The 19751-nt window shown below is 42.1% G+C and overlaps 1 long non-coding RNA gene across 1 annotated transcript in view; it reads right to left on the bottom strand.

The window, feature by feature from the left end:
* Window positions 1-1087: 1087 nt before the first annotated feature.
* Window positions 1088-19751, bottom strand: part of LOC108948455 (uncharacterized) — a 110632-nt gene continuing 91968 nt past the window's right edge. The window contains exon 3 of the long non-coding RNA XR_011408140.1: window positions 1088-1100. This is a non-coding gene — a long non-coding RNA (uncharacterized lncRNA). The remainder of the gene's footprint in view (window positions 1101-19751) is intronic.

Here is a 19751-nt window from a genome sequence, read left to right as displayed (position 1 = left end):
ATATCAAAATATTCTGGAATGACGCCAAACTTTACATACAAGTCACAAATCACGATACGAAACTTCTCCAAGGCTCGGAACCCCAAACAGACATCGATATCACCAAAGTCCACCTCAAACCAGACTTAGGAAATTCTAAAACTTTCAAAATGCTAACCTTCCATAATAAACGTCGAAATGCTTCTACACCACCCGATACTCAGCCCGAACATACGCCCAAGTCCGAAATCATCATACGAACCTACTGGAACCTTCAAATTCCGATTCCGATATCGTTTACTCAAAATCAAACCTTAGTCAATTCTTCCAACTTAAAGCTTCCAAAATTAGAATTTTCCATTCGAATCAACTCCGAACATCCCGAAATTCAATTCCGACCATACATACAAGTCGTAATACATGAAGTGATGCTACTCGAGTCCTTTACATTCTCCCTCACTTAAACAAACATTATTCATCGAACGTGCCAAGAACTGTTCCAGAGTTGTCCAAAATAACTGTTTAACACCTCGTGCACCTACCCATACCACCACAACCTAGTTGACCACATTAGCTCGAGCAAGACTGAAGATCCTCTCGATAACCTTAGCTAACAAGCTTTAGAACCAAATTCCAACATCTAGAATTTTCCACGAGACCCGATTCTAACATACGAACACCGCATCAATCACCAGACACTGTCCTTGCACCACATAAGTTGCTTGACCTTAATAACATCATCTGACAACAATAGCTGCAATTCCACTAATGCAATGCCCACAATACACCTCATAACACATGTAAGACCTGTTCCAACTCTCGCAATACTACCACGATGAAAGAGATGTGTAGAAACACATAACAACCTAACCAAATCAATAAATCATGGAGTCTCTCCTCCTAACAAGAACATTACTTTATTTTGAACAGAATAACGATATTTGCTCTTTAATATACCCTACCTAACTCTGATCGCACTTACCCAGGTCCAATAACCTCCTCTCACCCGGTACAAGCTGTTCAAGCAATAAGCCATCTCAAACACTGCCAAAAACCTCATATGACGCCATCAATGCGCCAACAAGATACAAACTCGAATGTAATACATAAGAAAGCACGAACTCTGGAAAAGAACTACCCAGCCCGCGTAACGGATAAAATGATCAAACAGATGCTATGAACCCTTCTCAGAGAATGAGAAACAAAATATACACGAATATATATAGGGAACCGTACTCAACATGTCACTATTGCGGCGTGCAACGCGATCCACACAAGGTACCATTGCGGCGTAAAACCCGATCCAAACATGATACCGTTATGGCGTCCAACCCAATCCAAACAACATACCAGTGGCGGCGTGCCACCCGATCCACACATAACAATAAATAAGGAAATACCCATCAAGCCATAATGCTTATAACTACGAAATACCCGAATATTGACCACAAGCATGCCAAGTGCGAAAATACAATCCTGGGGAGACGGATAGCGCCATACGCTACAAAACCCAAGCACGACTAAGGTGCAATAAATGACCTGCATCTCGAGAGCAATCCTGATCATATAATACCACAAGCTACACAGGACCAGAACACTTGTGCAAATTATCAAGCCGTCACACAGCCGCATTCGCGAAGGCGTAATGCTTCCAGGACCCAGGCCCTTCCTTCTTGGCATTCGGGACCTTCGTATCGCGTTCGCGACCTTCGTATCGCGATCGCGTAAGGTGCTCCAGTCCCCTTCTGCGTTCGCGACCCCTCTGTCGCCTTCGTGTAGAAAACAAAATCCATCGGCCCAAAATTCTTATTCGCAAATGCGTGAGACCCTTCGCGTTCGCAAAGAACAACACAAGACACCAGCACCATCAGTTGCAAAACAGGGGAAAATGGTCCGAAACCTCTCCGAACCACACCCAAGGCCCCCGGAACCCTGTCCAATCATACCAACTAGTCCTAAAACATAAAACGAACATGCTCGAGGCCGCAAATCACACCAAAAAACATCAAAACTACGTATCAACGATCGAAACTTTTCTTTAAACTTTTAAACTTCCAAATTTCGATGATCGCGTTCGAATCTTATCAAAACATTCCGGAATGACGTCCAACTTTACGTATAAGTCACAAATCACGATATGAACCTATTCCAAGGCTCAAAAATCCAAACAGACATCGATATGATCAAATTCCACCTCAAACCAAACTTAGGAAATTCTAAAACCTTCAAAATGCTAACCTTCCATAATAAGCGCTGAAATGCTTCCGGACCACCCGATGCTCAACCCGAACATACGCCCAAGTCCGAAATCATCATACGTACCTACTGGAACCTTCAAATCCCGATTCCGAGATCGTTTAGTCAAAGTCAAACCTTAGCCAATTCTTCTAACTTAAAGCTTTCGAAATTAGCATTTTCCATCCGTATCAACTCCGAACTTCCTGAAATTCAATTTCGACCACACGTACAAGTCGTAATACAATAAGTGAAGCTACTCGAGGCCTTAAACCGCAGAACAACGTGCTAGAGCTCAAGATAATCAATTGGGTCGTTACATGCTCCCCCACTTAAACATACGTTCATCCTCGAACATGCCAAGAACTGTTCCGAAGTTGTCCAAAATCACTGTTTAACACCTCGTGCACCTACCCGTACCACGACAAACAAGTTGAGAACATTAGCTCGAGCCAGACCTAAGATCCTCCCTATAACCTTAGCTAACAAGCTTTAGAACTAAATTCTAACATCCAGAATTTTCCACGAGACCCGATTCTATCATACGAACACCGCATCAATCACCACACACTGTACCCAACATAACCATGATCCTCCGCTGAAACCACACCTTGCAGCACATAAGTCGCTTGACCATAATAATATCCTCTGACAACAATAGCTGCAATTCCACTAATCTGGTACCCACAATGCGCCGTATAACACATGTAAGCCATGTTCCAACTTTCGCAATACTGCTACGACTAAAGAGATGTATAGAAACTCATAACCACCTAACCAAATCAATAAATCAAGGAGTCTTTCTCCGAACAAGAACATTACTTCAATTTTAACTAAATAACAATATTTTCTCTTTAATATACCCTATATTACTCCGATCGCACTGATTTCAGGTCCAATAACCTCGTCTCACCCAGTACAAGCTGCTCAAGAAATAAGCCATCTCAAATACTGAAAAAAAACCTCATATGACGCCATCAATGAGTCAACAAGCTACAAACTCGAATGTGATACATAAGGAAACACGAACTCTGGAAAAGAACTACCCTGCCCGGGTAACGAAAAAAATGATCGAACAGATGCTATGAACCCTTCTCAGAGAATGAGAAACAAAATACACACGAATAGATATAGGGAACCGTACTCAACATCTCACTGTTGCGGCGTGCAACCCGATCCACACATGGTACCGTTACCGCGTGCAACCCGATCCAAACATGATACCGTTGCGGCGTGTAACCCGATCCAAACAACATACCTGTGGCGGCGTGCCACCCGATCCACACATAATAATAAATAAGGAAATACCCATCAAGGTATAATGCTTATACCTACCAAATACCCGAATATCGACCACAAGCACGCCAAGTGCGAAAATATAACCTTGAGGAGACAGATAGCGCCATACGCTACAAAACCCAAGCATGACTAAGGTGCAATAAATGACCTGCATCTCGAGAGCCATCCTGCTCATATAATACCACAAGCTACACGAGACCACAACATTTGTGCAAATAATCTAGCCGTCTCACAACCCACATGGCACAATAGAGTATTACATGAAATAACTGATGATGGTATTAACATCCAGCACCTGAAGACTCCTCCGTAAACAATGCTATGATAAATGAACACATCCGACCTGACGTATAGCACACATTCACATTAGGCTCACTAACGGACCTTAAACCGATTCTAATCATACCACACTGGGCCAACACCCTTTCAAAAGTCCACAATGGCCCTATTCATGACATACACGAGCAACCGTCCAATATAGAACTAACTTCCACAGTCCACAACCAAATGAATAGAGTGCCCTTCAGGAATAATCTCTCACATTAGCGAAAACATCAAAATCTCCATACTTGGTTTCAATCCTTAACAATAAAGTGACTAACGTGTCACATTTATACAAATTCCCTGTGGGATACGCTCCTACGACCTTCCATACCAGGTAGCAAAGTCTGCTCCTCCATACCACCAACCGTACTAATTCTGTAAGGAAAATCAAGAATCCGCAAATCAATACACTAAACCTCTTACATAGGACACTATTATTTGGTGACACTAAAGAAAATGCCAACTTACTCTGAATATCTGAATTCTTCCTTGCTCATCTGAGCTCATGACATTCTTGTCAACACCGAACCGCAACCTTGATCCTCAACTTCCAAATTCCTATGCCGCTCACTGCACCTATTGCACCACTATGCGAGAGTACAAGAATTCCTCATAACCCCGGAACTACTAGTAGAATAAACACTTCATTGTCTAGAATCCCTTTCACTCAACTCATTTCGGAAGAACCATTGCAACACGTAACTGAATTCCCATAACCACAGAGAATACAAACCTCGAGTCGTGGTCTAAACCGTCATAACTCTTTCGGGATCGATTTACACATAACCTTTAAGCAACTTCTCGACCTCTGTTTTTCATACTTGACCTACTAGCAATTCAACCGCCACGAAACACCTCCCACCATGTCCTTCCTTATCCTTCACTACCCAAATGTTGCCTCAAATTAAAATCCATCTCTGTAGCACCTGAACTAATAAATTTCTACCAACTCTAAGCCTCTTTGAAGATCATCTTTCTCGAGCCATCAACATTAAAAACACCGATTCGATTCTGAAACTGCTACACACCTCCATATCTGATAGTTGCTTCTCAGGCACCATTTCACAACACGCTACCCTGAGGGCAAATCAAAGAGGACCATAACACCGGCAAACCTTAATGTGTTCTAAAGAGAAGGACGACGGCACCACATCACAAATGAGAATGCCATCACACCCAAAATATCATGTCTCGATACTCCACCAACCAAAGCCTGAACATCCATAGACCGATTGTCTTTCCCCGCTGGAATTAAATGTCGAACCCCTAAACCATGCACTGAGAGATCCTCCTTTTGATTCATTCACTGCCTCGACACATAGATAATCACCCTACCATTACACCAACACTATGCGATAACAATTCATGAACATCATAGCAATCTGCGCCATAGCCTCAAAACCATATAAAATACAGATACTAAGCTGAAACGATAAAACATCCTTAGCACTACAACTCCTCGATTCCCAATTTATAACAAGTGCTTCACGTCGCGTAAGATTGAGTAGGAAGGAAATATAGGCATAAGCCTCAAAGGAATCAAATCGCACAATGAGAAATCAAGGAGGGAAGTGCTCCTAATAACCCTGTAGCCTCTGGAAGATAAGTACAGACGCCTCTGTACCGATCTGCAAGACTCTACTAGACTTGCTCATTACTAGTGAGACCCAAGTGAGCCTAGAGCTTTGATACCAAGCTATCACGACCCAAAATACATTGTAGGTCGTGATGGCACCTAACGCCGCCATCAAGCAAGCCAACAATGATTGATCAACTTAATTACTTATTCTTTATTAATTTGAAATCAAAATTTCCATTTAATACATAGTATAAAAACTGGTACTCGTAGAAAACCCGTGATCTTATTTTCCAATTCCTGTATAAAAATATAAATTCCAAGGTGAAATGATAATAATTACGTGAAGTGCAATAATGAACAACCAGTAGGAACCCCCAAAACCCAGTGTCACAAGTGCATGGGCATCTACTAAGGAGTACAATAATAATACAATATCCGTCTGGAATACAAGTTAGATAGGAGAATAAAAATTACTCAGATGAAGACTCAGTATGTTGCGGATTATAACAAGGAATGCAGCTCATCGTAAAGTCCCTGCAATAGCCGTGCCTCTGTGCCCAGAGGATCACCAGAGACATATATATATATATATATATATATATATATATATATATATATATATATATATATATATATATACCTGCACAATAAGTTCAGCAAGTGGAAGTGTGTCGCGAGGGCTATGTATGGGCATGGCACGAAAGACGCACATGATAATGGCCAAGGACTAAAGGTTGCCTTACTCGAGCAAAGCACAAGCCGGTTGCGGATGCACTAGGTGACTGTTAAGCTTGAGGATCGGACTATGCACGTGAGAGCGATGCTCAGTTCTTGGCGAGGGACAAGACATGTCCTAAGCTAACCCCCATGGTGCGCATGGATTATAATCCTAAGACGAGAAGCGCCACAACATGTCGAGGCCAAGTGCCTAGACATCCTACATGAGGCTCAATTAGGGTGAGCCTCATGGGAGAGCTCTACCAACAGGTACAGGATCGTGATTGGAATACTTGGGAAAAGGAAAGGTTGGCCTGCAGCGAGGGGAACTGCAGGCACTGCACGGGAAATTCGGTGCCACTGACGAGCGTAAGAAAATGAGCCAGTGACAATGAGTACGTAAATCAACGCGTACCCAGCAAATATCTAGCCTAACCCCAGAGAAGTAGTGACGAGGGGTCGGCATCGACACTTACTAGTGGTCCAATAAGTCAAATACAATAGGAATTAATCAGATGTGAGGCAGAGTAAATAAACGTAACAAGCACGTATAAATACGTGGTAAAATACTCCTCTCAACAATAAACTCAAGCTCTCATTTAGTAGTTACCTCCTCAACCGGAGTATGTATGTATGTATGTATGTATACTGGCTTTTTGTCAAATATTACGCACGATTCCATAAGAGTATTTTATAGAAATGCCGAGGCGTATGAACCAATCCCATCATAATGTGTGCACTGTCGAGGGTCGAACGACATGGAAAATAGATACATCTATTATACTCCCGAGGCGAACGACCCGCTCCCATGAGAGTGTGATACATAATCATGCCGAGGCGAACGAACCGACCCCATCATAATGTGCGCACTGCCGAGGGTCAAACGACACGAACCATACATACATCTATTATACTGTCGAGGCGAATGGCCCGCTCCCATGAGAGTAGAGAAGTTTACCTCGCTCGCGAAAGTACTTGCGATGCGAGTGGACATGAATTTCTCAAAGTTATTATGTATTTCTCAATTCTTCCGAAAAATAAGAAATCTAAATTGGAAATTTTCAATTTTAAAATCCCTAGTCTCAGCTCTATTTAAGACAATTAATATGCATAAAAAACATAATGATACAATTAAAGCATGATGTGGATCTAAGACTACCCGGATATTTTCATGGAATATAGTTACGCACGGACTCTCGTCACCTAGTGTGTACGCAGCTCCCCACACAAGTAGTACACAACAAGATTCACCTAAGGGTATGAGTCCCCACTTCGAAGGTTAGGCAAGAGACTTACCTCGTTCTCAAGCTCACTTCTGGACCCCAAATCCGCTCTAAAGCCTCAACTTGGTGCCAAACAACCTGAAACTAGCCAAATATTATATAAATTAATCAATATACACTCACAAGTTCATAATTTAACTATTAGAGAAATTACCCAACCCAAATTGGAAGATTCCTAAAATTTACCCTCGGGCCCATGTGCCCGAATTTCGGAAATTTTCGAAGATAAATGTTACCCATAACCTCACGAACTCAAATATATAATTTTTACCTAATTCCATAATCATTTTCGTGGTGAAATCCCATTTTTACCAAAACCCTAGGTTTTCCTAAAAATCCCATTAATTTCACCATCTTTCCATGTTAAATCTACCCATGATTCATGCACTTAGCTAAAGAATTGATAGGGATCACTTACCTCTTGATGTTGATGGAATCCCTTCACAAAATGCACTCACAATCGCCTAAGACCAAGTGGGAAATGAGGGAAACAAAGCTAAGTCCCGTAATAAAAAACTCCTACAACAGTCGCAAATGTCGCATTTGTGACATCTTGTTCTCAAATGTGACAAAACCATTGCAAATGCGAAGGCTGGCCTTCTCTGACATGGTCAAAAATGCGACCAAGAAGTTCACAAATGCGAAGGGGTGCTGATCGCAAAAGCGAAGAAAAATCTCGCAAATGCGAGTCCTGCCTCGTCCAGGCTTCATCTCAATTGCGAAGACAACCTCGCAAATGTGAACAAAACCTCGCATTTGCGATACTTGAGGCACCAACAAAAAAACCAGAAAATTGAAATCCTTACATCCCTCTGAACGCGTCCGAAACTCACCCGAGCCCTCAGGCCTCCACACCAAACGTCCACACAAGTCTAAAAACATCATGCGAACTGACCCGCGCGATCGAAACACCGAAATAACATTTACAATCATGAATCAGACGCCAAAACGCATGAATCAAATCATGGAACTCAAAAACTTCAGAATGACGCCAAATTTTGCGTACAAGTCTTAAATTACCATATGAAACTATTCTCAGGCTCGGAATCCCAAACGGACCTCGATAACAACAAAATCCACTTCAAACCAACTTTAAAGAACTTGAAAACCTTAAATGCGTCGACTTTCAATATTAAGCGCTGAAACGCTCCCAGGTCATCTGAAACCCGATCTGAACATACGCCCAAGTCCAAAATTATCATACAAACCTATTGGGACCGTAAAATCCCGATTCTGAGGTTGTTTACTCAAAACGTTGACTCAAGTCAAACTTAACCATTTAAGCCAATATTAAGGAACCAAGTGTTCCGATTTTAATACGAACCCTTCCAAACCCGAACTAACCATCCCCGCAAGTCATAAAATAGTAAAAGCATATACGGGGAGTCTTAATTAGGGGAAAGGGGATCTAAAAAGTAAAATGGCCGGTCAGGTCATTACAATATATATCTTCTATTATATTACAAAAAGAAAGTAGCAGACAAAAATATTATACAAAGTAATATGCTAATATACATTTCTATTAACAACGCAATAATACTAAAAATTTGATAATATAATAAAGAAATATATAGAACAAAAAAGTTATTCGATGACAATATAAATCCCTTTAATTTAATAGATATTTTATTCATTAAAATTAAGATAATATTATTGGGACCAATTGAATACACTTCAAAATAAAAAAAAATCAAAAGTAATAAAATATACGACAAAATATTAAACAAAGTAATATGCAAATAAATATTTCTACTAATAATGTAATAGCATTAAACATTAGAAATATAATTAAAAAAATACATAACAAAAAACTTATTCGATGGTATATAAGTACCTTTAAATAAGAAAAAATAAATAACTACCAATTCAAATTGAGGAGTAGTTTCTTCCTAATATAGTAGTCTCTCTCTCTCTCTCTCTCTCTCTCTCTCTCTCTCTCTCTCTCTCCCCCCCTCCCTTTATATATATATATATATATATATATATATATATATATATATATATATATATTTAAACACCGAGCTACAAAACCAACTATATCTTTCTTCATTTTTCTCCACCAATAGTGATGTCTCAAGTCCTGATACATCTTTGCAGCACTTGGATGAATGAAGTACCGCGAACTGTGAGCTTCCTGGAGAATCAACTCACGCAAACCATCTACATTAGGCATACATAGCCTACCCTGCATCCGTAATACACAGTCATCCCCAATAGTGACTTCCTTGGCATCACCGTGCTGAACCGTGTCCTTAAGGACAAGCAGATGAGGATCATCATACTGGCGCTCTCTAATACGATCATAAAGAGAAGACCGAGAAACCACACAAGCCAAAACTCGACTCGGCTCGAAAATATCCAATCTAAAAAACTGGTTGGCCAAGGCCTGAACATCCAAGGCTAAAGGCCTCTTTGCTACCAGTAAGTATGCTAAGCTACCCAAACTCTCCGCCTTACGACTCAAGGCATCGGCTACCACATTGGCCTTTCCGGGATGATAGAGAATTGTGATATCATAATCCTTAAGCAACTCCAACCACCTTCGCTGTCGCAAATTAAGATCCTTTTGTTTAAACAAATGCTGTAGACTCTGATGATCAGTATAAAATCTCACAATGGACCCCGTACAAATAATGCCGCCAAATTTTCAAGGCATGAACAATAGCTGCTAACTCAAGGTCGTGGACCGGATAATTCTTCTTATGTACCTTTAACTATCTGGACACATAGGCAATCACCCTACCGTCTTGCATAAGCACTGCGCTGAGACTAATAAGCGACGCGTCACAATACACAGTATAAGACCCTGAACCCGTAGGCAACACCAATACTGGAGTTGTAGTCAAAGCTGTCTTGAGCTTCTGAAAGCTCTCTTCACATTCATCCGACCACCTGAACGGAGCACCTTTCTGGGTCAATTTAGTCATAGGCGATGCAATAGACGAGAAATCCTCCACGAAGCGACGATAATAACCGGCCAAGCCGAGAAAACTCTGAATCTCAGTAACTCAAGATAGACTGGGCCAACTCTGAACTGCCTCTATTTTCTTTGGATCCACCTTAATCCTTTCACTGGACACTATGTGTCCCAAGAATGCCACCGAACTAAGCCAGAACTCACCCTTAGAGAATTTGGAATACAATCTCTCCCCTCTCAGCCTCTGTAATACAATACCCAAGTATTGTACATGCTCCTCCTGGCTACGTGAGTATACCAGGATATCATCAATAAATACCACGATAAATGAGTCAAGATACGACTGGAATACGCTATTCATCAGGTGCATAAATGCTGCTGGGGCATTGGTTAGCCCAAATGACATCACCAGAAATTCATAGTGACCATAACGAGTTCTGAATGATGATTTTTGAATATCCAAATCCCGAATTTTCAACTGGTGATACCCCGATCTCAAATTAATTTTGGAGAATACCCTCGCTCCCTGAAGTTGGTCAAATAAACCATCAATACACGGCAAAGGATACTTATTCTTGATTGTAACTTTTTTCAACTGCCTGTAATCGATACACATTCGCATAGTACCATCTTTCGTTTTCACAAACAGAACCGGTTGCACCCCAAGGCAACACACTAGGCCTAATGGACCCCTTATCAAGAATTTCCTGAAGTTTCTCTTTAAATTCTTTTAACTCATCTGGTGCCATACAGTACAGAGGAATAGAAATGGGTTGAGATCCCTGCACCAAGTCAATACCGAAATCAATATCTCTGTCGGGCGGCATACCCAACAGGTCTACAGGAAATACATTTGGAAAGTCTCTCACTACCGGTATTGAATCAATATTAGGAGTATCTGCATCAACATCTCTCACAAAAGCCAAATATGACAAACACCCCTTCATAACCATATGTTAGACTTTCAAATAAGAAATTACCCTGCTGGGAACATGATCTAGAGAACCCCTCCATTCGACCTTCAGCAACCCCGGCATCGCCAACGTCATGGTTTTTGCGTGACAGTCCAGAATAGCATGACATGGAGACAACCAATCCATACCTAAGATTACATCGAAATCAACCATACTGAGCAATAAGAGATCAACTCTAGTCTCCAGTCCCCCAATGGTTACCACACAAGACCGATATACATGGTCCACAATAATAGTAGCGCCCACCGGCGTAGATACACAAACATATGAAACTAAGGACTCACGGGGCATATCCAGATAATGAGTAAAGTATGATAATACATACGAATAAGTAGAACCAGGGTCAAATAATATAGAAGTTTCCTTGTGGCACACTGAGACAATACCTGTGATCACTGCATCTGAGTAAACGACATCTGGCATGGCAGGAAAAGCATAGAATCGGGCCTGACCGCCACCTGATCGGCCTCCTCCTCTTGGGCGACCCCTAGTTGACTGACCCCCACCCAGAGCTGGCTGGGCAGGTGGTGAAGTAACTGGTGCTGAAGTCATAGTCTGACTCCTCTGCTGCACTGGATCTCCCGAGCGACGAGGACATTGCCTCCACATATGCCCAAATTCCCCGTACTCAACGTAGCTCCCTGGTACTAGTGGTGGTACTGACTGAATCAGGCCCTGAGAACCAGAATAACTGCTGGAAGCACCCGATGCAAATAAAACCTGAATCGAAGGAGCACGGGATGAACTCTGGGCTGGCAGGGCACTGAGAGATGAATGGCCCTGATGAGAACTATATGAACCCTGGCTGGATGATACACCACAGTGAACTGGACAACCCGTATGAGTGTGTCTGTAAGGACGACCCCTACCGCGGTAAAACTGACCCCCCAGAAGGAGCACCGCTGAAATCACCTGGACCACGAGGCCTTTTAGCCTCCCTCTCTCCACGCTCTTGGCTACGTGCCATATCTATCTACCAAGCAATGTCAACTACCTCATCAAAAGTAGCACCAGATACCCTCTCCCGAGATATAAGTAACCGCAACTGGTATGTGAGACTATCAATGAACCTCTTAATCCTCTCCCTATAAGTGGGAACCAACCAAACTGCGTGACGAGCCAACTCAGAAAATCTCATCTCGTACTGTGTCACAGATATACCATCTTGACGTAACTGCTCAAACTGTCTGCGCAGCTTCTCTCTGCGAGACTACGACACAAACTTCTCCAAAAGAGAACGGAGAATTCCTAACATGTAAGTGGTGCTGCACCGACCAGCCTGCGCCTCTCATAAGCCTCCCACCATCTGAAGGCAGCCCCAGAAAATTGAAAAGTAGTGAACGAGACCCCACTGGTCTCTAGTATACCCGCTGTCCGAAGTATCCGCTGGCACTTATCCAGAAAACACTGAGCATCTTCTAACTTAGCACCTCTAAATGATGGAGGTCGAAGCCTCCCAAATCTCTCAAGTCTCCTATGGTCATCATCTGCCATAACGGGCACTACCGGGGCCTTAACAGCTGTAGATGGCTGGGCTGATAGTGCCCCCAGTTTCTGAAATCCCTATAACACCTAATATGGAGTACGAGCAACAGGGGTATGAGTACCTCCCCCCGCCTGAGAAGTGGCAAGTGCGACCTGAGCCGAAACCACCTGAGCAAGGCTAGTGCAAACTGTCAATATCTGGGCCAAAGTCTCCTAAAGGCCTGAAATCTCAATAGGCACAGCTGGTGCCTGAGCTGGTCCTGTCGACTCAGCTATATCTAGAATCTGCTCCTGAGCTGGAGCAACTGGTGGTACTACAGGTGCTACTCCAACTGCTGTACGAGCTACACCTCGACCTCTACCTCGGCCCCTGCCTCTACCACGGACCCGGCCTCTCGCGGCCCTAGCTGGTGGCACTGGTGGCTGACCGTCCAATTTGGTAGTACGTGTCCTCACCATTTCTGAGAGAATAGAATAACAGAAATTTAGTTTTCGGAATCAACAATTCGCACGACAGAATACAAGAAAATGAAATTTTCCTAAGGGTTAGGCAGCCTCTTGAAGAAAAGTACAGACATCTCCGTACCGATCCGCAAGACTCTACTAAACCTGCTCATGACTCGTGAGACCTATGTAACCTAGGCTTTGATACCAACTTGTCACGACCCAAAATCCTAACCTATCGTGATGGTACCTATCTCGATACTAGGCAAGCCGACAACATCAATAAACCACAATTTCTTTTAAGTTTGAAAATATAATATTTAAACACAATCCACAAGTCTCGCAAATACCGATACACACACTCCCAAAACCTGGTGTCACTTAGTACATGAGCATCTATACATTACAACTCTGGAAAACGTGGTCTATAATAATCCGAGACCAAATACAATAAACAAAAGGATAGGGAAGGAGAGACAAGGTCTGCGAAACATGGCAGCTAACTCTGAATCTCTGAAAAATCAACTGTGTGAAAGAATCAACACCCATTGTATGCGGGATCACCTGGATCTGCACACGAAGTGCAGGGTGTAGTATGAGTACAACCAAATCAGTAAGTAACAATAATAAATAAAGAACTAAAAGTAGTGACGAGCTTCTCAGCTAAGTCCAAATACAGTACTTTTCAATATAAAAGAGTAGGCATGCTCTCAAGTTCAACTTTAAGATTTCACTGAAATTTCATATCAAGTTTGACCGAAACATAAAATAATGTTTTTCCGATATTTCCAAATGATATATGACAGCTGAAATGCAGCAAATAATGAAATCAATGCATCCTCTCAGAGTAACAGTCACTCAGTCCTCCCATTCACTCAAACCTCACAGTCACTCTTTCCTTACAGCCACTCTTTCCTCACAGTCGCTCATCACTCGGCACTCGACACTCGCACTCAGTAGGTACCTGCGCTCACTGGAGGTGTGTACAGACTCCGGAGGGGCTCCTTCAGCCCAAGCGCTATATCAAGCCAATCATGACATAAATCAATGAACATGCTGCGGCGTGCAGCCCGATCCATAAATATCCTCACAATTAGGCCCTCGGCCTCACTCAGTCATCAACCTCTCCAGTCTCTCGGGCTCTCAGAAATCATGATAAGCAGCCTAACAACAATGATATGATGCATCTATAATGAATAAGAGAGACTTAGGTAAAAATGTGCAAATAGAACTGTGACTGAGTGCAAAACAGCAATTTAGCAAATAATTTCATAAGTACACGACCTCTGTGGGTCCCAATAGTGTAAACATATGATTTAAACATGATTCATAGATCAATTTCTCTAATACGGGAAAAAATGTACGGATATCGACAAATTTTTCAACTACACAGTTCTATGGAATTGACCACGTCATAATTCCTACGGTGCATGCCCACACGCCCGTCACCTAGCATGTGCGTCCCCTCAAAACCAATCACATAATACATATTCCGGGGTTTCATACCCTCAGGACCAAATTTAGAACTGTTACTTACCTCAAGCCGTGTAATTCTTTATTCTGCAATGTCTTTTCCTCGTAAATTGGCTAACAAATGCTTCGAATCTAGCCATAAATAATTCGATTCAGTCAGTAAAATTTATTGGAATTAATCCCATAAGAAAATACTAATTTTCAAACAAAATCCAAAATTTAGCTCAAAAATTGCCTATGGGGCCCATGTCTCAGAACCCGACAAAAGTTACAAAATCTGAAAGCTCATTCAACCACGAGTCTAACCATACCAATTTTACCAAAATCCGACCTCAACTCGACCCTCAAATCTTCAATTTAAACCAAGAGGGTTTTCTAAATCTTCCAACTTAATTCACTAATTAAATGTCAAAAACAACCATGGATTCGGGTAATTTAACCAATATTGAGTTAGGAACACTTACCCCATTGTTTTCCTTGAAAATCTCCCGAATATTCTCTCTCTCCGAGCTCCAAATCGATAAAAATGGAAAATGAGATGAAGTCCCATTTTCAGAACTTAAACTCTCTACCTAGTCATTTGCTCTACGCGATCACGGACAACCACACGCGATCGCGAAGCACAAATTTCCACTGCCCAGATTTAACCCTGCGCAATTGAGGACTTTTCCACGTGATCGCGAAGCTTACTCTCACAGGCCTACTCGATTATGGACTCGTCCACGCGATCGCGAAGCACAAAACACACGACCTCTAATTCTGCTCACGTGCTTCTTCACGTGTTCGCGAATAACAAACTCGCATAGCTACGCGATCACGGCCCTCTTAACTCGATCGCAAAGAACAAAATCATCACTGCCTTAAAGAAGCCTACGCGATCGCGGACATTCTCATGCGATCGCGTAGAAGGAAACCAGTGACAGAAAATCAGCATTCTTCAACTGGAATGCCAAGTCCAAAATTGATCCGTTAACCATCCGAAACTCACCCGAAGCCCCCGGTACCTCAACCAAATATACCGTCAAGTCGCATAACATCATACGAACTTAGTCGAACCCTCAAATTACTTCAAACAATGCTAAAACAACTAATCATAACACAATTCAAGCCTAATAAACTTCAAAATTTCAAGTTTCCACAAACGACGCCGGAACCTATCAAATCAAGTCCGATTGACCTCAGATTTTGCACACTAGTCATAAATGACATAACAGACCTATTAAAATTTTTAGAATCGGATTTCGACCCCGATATCAAAAAGTCAACCCCCGGTCAAACTTTCCAAAAATTCGACTTTTGCCATTTCAAGCCTAATTCCACTACGGACCTTCAAATAATTTTTCGGACACTCTCCTAAGCCCAAAATCACCATACAGAGCTATTGGAATCATCAGAATTAAACTCCGAGGTCGTTTACATATAAGTCAGTATCCGGTCAACTTTTCCAACTTAAATTTTCAATTAAGAGACTAAGTATCTCATTTCACTCCGAAATCCTTCTGGACCCGAACCAACTAACTCGGTAAGTCATAAAACAACTGTAAAGTATAAATTGAGCAGTAAATGGGGGAACGGGGTTATAATACTCAAAACGACCGACCGGGTCGTTACATTTCCACTTTTATAATAATATAGATTATTGAATAGGAGTAACTTTTATAACTAAATTATTGAAGAATTGTTCAAATTTAGATAAAGAGATGATTGATTAAGTCGATCATTAATAATAAAAATTATCTAAATACAATGAGATGAGAGTAGATACAAAGAATAGAATATAGTTGTATAGGATAAAATATGATATGACACGTGGCTGACTAAAAGGAGGACACGTGGAATCCGAGATGGAATGGCTGAAGACCGAACGCAGTCATTGCGCTTGTCACCGGAATGGATAACGTTCATAAAAGTTGTATTAAATGCTTTGCGCCCGGTAGCATTTATAAAGGAATATTCTACAGCATTAAGAGCGACGGTCCGTTACAAAGAATTTGACATTTACACTCAACGTTATATCTTTATCAATGACCCTCATAACTGGCACTAAAGGAGGGCATGATCATAGGACCTTTTTCCCTAGGCATAACTATAAATAGTGAGCTCAGTTACCATTGTAAAGGACACGAATTTTCTGGCAAGAACATATACTATATTCTATACAAAGCTTTATACAGTTTCACTCTCTTGCTTTCTGATCTCATCATTGCTGTGTTCAGAAATCATGTTCACGAAATCACTATCTTTGCTATTTCATCTACATTCCAAGGCTAAGTACTGTGTATTTCTTCAATTATTATATTATTTCAGGATCAAATTAGTTCACTTGTCTAAAAACCACGTATAAATTCAACTGTACCATTTTACGAGTAAACAGTTTGGCGCCCATCGTGGGGCTTAGACAACCGTGAAATTAAATTGATCCTTACCTTTTTTTACTAACGTGTCTTGATTATATTGTCTTAGAAAAAATCACAACAAATGGCAGATAATACTATTAACGATGCACGCAATCCTGAAATTCAAGGGTATCAGCCTCATTTCGAGGATTCGACTAGTGACACACAGAATGAGTGGAATGACGCCACACCGGTGCATGATAGGCGATACCCTTGACGGGTTCAGTAGACAACTCCTGATGATGCCGATGAGGAACAAGTAACGGATGTTATGAGGATCCTGCAAAAGCAACAGGCAATCATCCTAGGCCATCTCACGTGGCAGGATGAGGTTATGACGGAACTGAAGCAGGCGCTATTAGGTGCTTCAAATAACACAAATAGGCGCAACCCAATTCCTCCCATTGTTCCCACAGACCAAATAACGCAGAGAGTTGATAACAACACTCCCAGGGGTGAAGTTGGCTCCGATGGGGCTGGGGGGAGCAGATCAGGTCTTAACAACGAGAACGATTCATGCAAGGATGAGCTTTTACGATTCATGAGGGAAGTAAACGCCCGCATGGATAAAATCCCGGGCACACCACCAGTATTGAAAGGCCCGAACTCGAAGAAGTAAGTTCAATTACCGTACAAGACAAGTGCGGCACTAGAACTAATCTTGAAGCATTTCAAAATGCCTGAAGTTCAAAAGTATGATGGAACTTCATACCCGCAGGAACATATTACCACCTACACAATGGCGGTGAAAGGAAAATGATCTAGTTCCTCACGAAATTGAATCTGTGTTGCTAAAGAAATTCAGCGAATCTCTCACGACGGGAGCCTTAACGTGGTATTCATTACTGCCCAAGTATTCCATTGATTATTTTGAAATGCTCGCGGATTCTTTCATTAAAGCTCATGCCAGAGCCAGAAAGGTGCAAGTTCGGAAGGCCGACATATTCAGAATCGCGCAAGGAGAATCAGAATTATTACGAGAGTTTGTTACCCGATTCCATAAAGAAAGAATGTTGCTCCCGGCCGTCCCGGATGAATGGGCAGCTGAAGCATTCACCAAAGGATTGAATCCGAGAAGTTCAGACGCTTCCCGGAAGCTGAAGGAGAGCCTGCTTGAGTTTCAAGCAATAACCTGGGCAGATGTTAACAACCGGTACGAGTCAAAGATAAGGATCGTATATGACCAGGTCGGTTCTACATCATCGGCCAAAGGATGAGAGAAGAACAGATAAAAATCAAAGGATGACTACGACGCGGATAGGCGGACTACGATGGGTCGGTTTTTGCCCTACGAGCATACCGAAGGCCGTGGAAAAAATTTCCGAGCAGCAAACAAGTTCACAGTTGACGGAGGGACTGATCGTGGTCGAAATAATAGATCACTTCAAGATAAACAAACGTTGGGGTCTCGAGATCTTTCTTACCTCATGTTATCAGAATATAACTTCAACGTCAGTATAGTGGAACTGATGTCAGCCATGAGGAACATTAAAGAAGAATGATTCTCGTGACCTATGGGGTCCGATTCATGGTGCGAATACCACGGTACGAGCGGTCACCAGACAGGGTACTGCCGACATCTTCGGGAGGAGGTGGAAACGCTATTGAAGAATGGTCATCTTCGAGAATTCTTGAGTGACCGAGCTAAGAACAATTACGGTCTCAATAGAGATAACACGGAATCCTCGAAAGCAGGAGAAAAAACCCCACGCCAAACGATCAACATGATCTTTGGGGGGAACGAGATTAACGGGGTCACCTTTTTGGCGGCAAAGAAGACTAAAGTATCGATAACTCACAACAAAAGACTCCGGGAGGACGATATCACTTTCATGGAAGAAGACGCAGACGGATTGCTGTTACCACACAACGACGTGCTGATATTCTCTTTAAATGTGTTAGATTTTAAAATTTAGCGTGTTCTAGTGGATCCAAGAAGTTCAGCTAATATCATACAATGGAGAGTATTGGAACAAGCTAAACTCACTGGAAGCATTATTCCGGCGACAAAACTCCTTGTTAGATTCAACCTTGTGAACGTGACGACCCGGGGAGAGATCTTGTTGCTCACGAATGCTGAAGGAGCAATGAAAAAAACTCTCTTCGAAGTAGTGGATGGTGATCTGGGATACAACATCATCTTAGGAAGGCCAAGGTTACACGAGATGAAAGCTGTACCTTTGACGTATCACCAATTGCTGAAGTTTCCAACGCCCGAAGGAATTAAGTAGATAAGAGGTGACCAACTAACAGCGAGTGAGATGAATGCAATCCCAGTTTCTAGTAGCAAAGGGAAGGAGCGCACGACATAGAAATTACAGGAACCGGTGCCTAGTCCCGAGTTAGAAGAGGTTATTCTAGGGGCAGAATCGTCAGAGCAATATCAGGTGCCGAGATATTTCCATGTTTCGAAAGAAACGGACGCAACGAAATCCACGACAGAGGAACTAGAGCAAGTTTCATTATTCAAAGAATTCTTAGAAAGAAAATTTCACTTAGGAACAGGACTGTACCCAGAGCTCAGGTCTGGTTTTATTGAATTCCTTAAAATTAACGCTGATTGTTTTGCATGGTCACACGAGGATATGACAGGTATCCCAATGGAAATAGCCGTGAACAAGCTAAGTCTGGATCCCAACGTAGCAC

Source organism: Nicotiana tomentosiformis, chromosome 5, assembly GCF_000390325.3.
Source record: "Nicotiana tomentosiformis chromosome 5, ASM39032v3, whole genome shotgun sequence".
NCBI classification, from domain to species: Eukaryota; Viridiplantae; Streptophyta; class Magnoliopsida; order Solanales; family Solanaceae; genus Nicotiana; species Nicotiana tomentosiformis.
The sequence above is the reverse complement of the archived record's forward strand: the minus strand, read 5'-3'. Positions and strand labels throughout refer to the sequence as shown.